The 4,180-nt window shown below is 33.9% G+C and overlaps 1 pseudogene; it reads left to right on the top strand.

Moving 5' to 3' along the window:
* Positions 1 to 4,001: 4,001 nt before the first annotated feature.
* On the top strand, positions 4,002 to 4,180 carry LOC116634817 (annotated as a pseudogene).

Below are 4,180 nucleotides of genomic sequence, written 5' to 3'. Positions count from 1 at the left end.
GATGTCAATTTTTTCTTCATGTTTTTTTTTTAAGATTTTATTTATTTATTTGACAGAGAGAGACACAGCGAGAGAGGGAACACAAGCAGGGGGAGTGGGAGAGGGAGAAGCAGGCTTCCCGCGGAGCAGGGAGCCCGACGGCGGGCTCGATCCCAGGACCCTGAGATCATGACCTGAGCCAAAGGCAGATGCTTAACGACTGAGCCACCCAGGCATCCCCTCTTCATCTTTTTTTAACTTTATTTTTTAAAAGATTTATTTATTTATTTTAGAGAGAGAGAGGGAGGAAGGGAGCACATGTTGGGGGGGTGGGCAGGAGGGTCGGAAGGAGAGAGAGAATCTCAAGCCGACTCCCCACTGAGCTTGGAGCCCAACATGTGGCTCAATCTCATGACCCTGAGATCATGACCTGAGCTGAAATCAAGAGTCGGACACTTAACCGACCCAGACGCCCCTTTTTAAAAACTTTATTAAGATATAATTCAAATGCAACAGATGTATCTATTTAAAGTGTACAGTTTGGTAATTTTATCAAATGTACACCCAAGTATACAACAGATTAATCAAGACAGAGAGTATTTGCATCACTCTATATTTCATTACTTCTTCAGGCCCCTTTGCAAGAAAGAGTAACTGAGACTTTCATCATTATAAAATATCCCTCTTTGTCCCCAGTAAGTTTCCTTGTACTGTTCTATTTTGTCTCATAATAACACAACCACTTCAGCTTTCTTAGATTAACATTTGCGTGATATTTTTCCTATCACTTTTAACATATGTGACTTTCTATTTAAAGTAAACTTTCTTGTAGAAAGCATATCCTAGGAATATATATGTACATATACTTAATTCTACCATGTTTTCTTTGTTTTCTATTTGTCCAATCCTATTTGTTCTTTGTTCCTTTTTTCTTCTGCACCTGCCTTTTTTTGGGGTTAATTGAACTTTTTTTTAGCATTTAATTGTTATAGCCACTTTAAGCTTTTTAGGTGTAATTCTTTTCTTTTTCTTTTTGACTGTAAAACTATGTCTGAGGAGTAGTTTTACATTAATTATTAAATTGGTCAATTGAATAGCTAATTTTTTTAAAGTGGCTCTTTTTGAAAACAATAAATATCTTAATTTGTTATAACATTCTGATTTTATTTAAATAAAGTCGCTCTATTTTTACATTGTTATATTATGTATTACTATATCTTATTATATTCTATATATTTTCTGTCATATATAATGCTTTTATATATTATATATACATAGTTATATATATATATATTATGTTGTTTTATCCAAAGTGGATAAAATGAAAACCACAAAATGCAAGAAATGAGAAAATGGAGGTTTTTGAGGAATAAATCTGTAAATGTGGTTTCTTGAATGCACTACTTGTTTCAAAATTGAGGTTAACAATAAAATGAGTCTTTGCTGAGCATTTTCTTTGATGTTGACTAGGGCCATTTTGTTAGCCGTAAATACTTGAAAAATAATAGTGAGTTGAGCATGTATCATTATAACGACTTAAAATGAGTGCTTTTGCATTTTTGAAGGTGATTAGTGTATGGTTCCTCATTAAGTGAATAACCAAATTTTGAAATAAAACTTGTTTTGAAACAAAATTTATGAGATTTCCAGGTTAAAGTTAGCTTTATTTACCAGAGAACCTCAAACATAGCTATTTAGTTCCTTCTGCCTTCCCCAATTCCATCTGGGTGAGTGGATAAGGCTCATACAAGGTCACTGTTAACATAAATAGGTCCAAGATCTCTTAACCTCTGTGACAGGGTTTCCATGAAGTTAAATTTGAAAATAGACCAACATAATGTAGAAGAATTAAAGAATCCTAGGACATTTAACAAAGAAGGAACCTGAGTGATGATCTAGAGTAACGTCATCATTTCTAGACCAGGATTCAGATGGTTAAAGTGGTTAGGAAATTTATCTAAGGAAAAATGTACAGAGAGCCAGTGGAAGAAACCCTGTGTTTTAAGCCTGGACAGTAATCTTTCAAAGTCAAAACAAGAAAATCTTCTCATAATAGGATTTTAATATAGGGCAGCCAAAGATTATTATATTAACTTATTTGAGTACAGAATTTGAATAGATTTAAGATTAAAAATGCTAATCCCTGGGTTATGGAGTTTTGCTTCATTTTGTTTTTGTTTTAATTATTTGTTCAATTGAAAGCTGTCTTGAAGAGAGTAAAAGGATTGAGGACACAGACTTTTTGCGGAAAGTAAACATTTTCCTGAAAGAAGTATCATACTTTGGATAAATGGAGCTAAAACCTATGGTCTCTAAATGGAAAGACTACATATTATAATGATTCAATCCTTGCTGACAAAATTTATAAATTTTAACTCAATTCCGATCTGTTAAAATTTTGAAAAGGAGATGTTCAAAGAGACAGAAAAACTACCCTCTCCAAAAGGATCCCCAAGAAATCTTGAACTGAAGCATTACTTCAATCTTCTATGACCCATCAGCTCTTTGATAAAAACTGCATGCTGACCCTTGATATTATAAGTCAAAACAATGAGTATTTTCATATGCTTCCTTTAACTGAACACATCCTCCCTTCCCGCACCTAAGAGCCTCCCTTTAGAGAAAGGATTAATGTATGTATCTTTTCTATGAGTTGCAAGCCATTTCCTTAAAGTGTTTATCATTGTTCTAAATTTGGACTTGATCTTGAGAATTTTGAAACACATTTTGACAGCAAAGCTTGATCTTGTCCCAGGGGCAGGCAAAACTAGGCTGTCAGGATTGGATGTATGCCATCAGAATTTACTAATTTGTAAGAGAAATAAAATTATAGAGTAAATTGGGTTCTCAAATCCATTGCCTAATGTAGTCTCTTCCTGCAGACAAACAACACATGAAAATGGTATAATAAGAATGCCTGTTGATTGATTTTTCAAAGAGAACATGTCTTCTACATTCACATATAATGAAAACAGATTTGAACCACAGCTGTTTTCAAACACTCTGTGACATTACTCTATATTGATTTGGTATGTAAATGCTATAATGGAAAGACTGGTCAGCTATACTTCTTATAACATTTTATGCATCTTTTCAACTCTGATTGAATGTCTATTGGCTTTTCCCCTTATTTATATGTTTACTTATTTGAATTATATTTGATTAAAAAATATTGCTAGAATTAGAGTTTGGATTCTATTTTCATTTATTATATGAAATGATGTGGTATTTTGATCTATATACTGATGCCTATATTCAGCTACAGAAGGTTTTTCTCAATTATGATTTTGTTTATTCCATTCGTTTTGATGTCTATCTTAATGATATCTGTAATAATTAGGCTGCATTTTCATTCTCTTCATAGCTAACATTTTCACTTTCACTACTCACAATGTCTCCCTGCATTCTGGAGAGTCTCTTCAAACAATATCATTCTGTTTATTACTGTCTCTTCGGTTGATATAATACCTTCTATTTAGTTATTAATTTCCTTGAGTCTTTTGATCACATTCAGCTTATTTTTGAATCTCAGTCTTTTTGTTGTTGTTGTTTTCATTAGGCTTATCCTTTATTTCAATCTGTTCTCTTCTTATGGGTTCTTGCTCCTGTCTTTTTTTTTTTAAACATCTTATTTATTTATTTGAGAGAGAGAGTGTGTGTGCGCATGAGCGAGAGAGAGAGAGTGAGAGAGAGAACACAAGAGAGGGAGCAGCAGACGGAGAGTCTCACAGGGAGCTTGATGTGGGACTCGATCCCAGGACCCTGAGATCATGACCTGAGCTAAAGGCAGCTGCTTAACTGACTGAGCCACCCAGGCACCCCCGTTCTTGCTCTTGTCTTATAGAAGCCACTCGCACCTATTGATATGCCAGATATATTTTTCTGGTTTTTTTTCTTCTGTTTGTTTTGATAAAATTTTCAAGGGTATACTCTTGTTCTCTGTTGTCAGGATAATGTGACCTTTACTTTTTTGTAGATATGCCCACAGATTTCATGTGTCATTTGATTATTATTTTTTGGTTATCGCTTCTTGGCCTTTTGGCTAAGATCAAGTGTAGTAAAAGAAATAATCATTCAGATGTGGCATTTGTTACATACAGTGTGAGTAGTGTTTTTTGTTTTTTGTTTTTTTAACTAAACTTGCTACACAGATAATAACTGATAGACCCCTCCCCTCAGATAGACGAGCTATCTGAACTAG

This window comes from Phoca vitulina, unplaced genomic scaffold (genome assembly GCF_004348235.1).
Source record: "Phoca vitulina isolate PV1807 unplaced genomic scaffold, GSC_HSeal_1.0 scaffold9, whole genome shotgun sequence".
Taxonomy (NCBI): Eukaryota; Metazoa; Chordata; class Mammalia; order Carnivora; family Phocidae; genus Phoca; species Phoca vitulina.
Note: the sequence above shows the minus strand (reverse complement) of the source record. Positions and strands in the feature narration are given on the sequence as shown.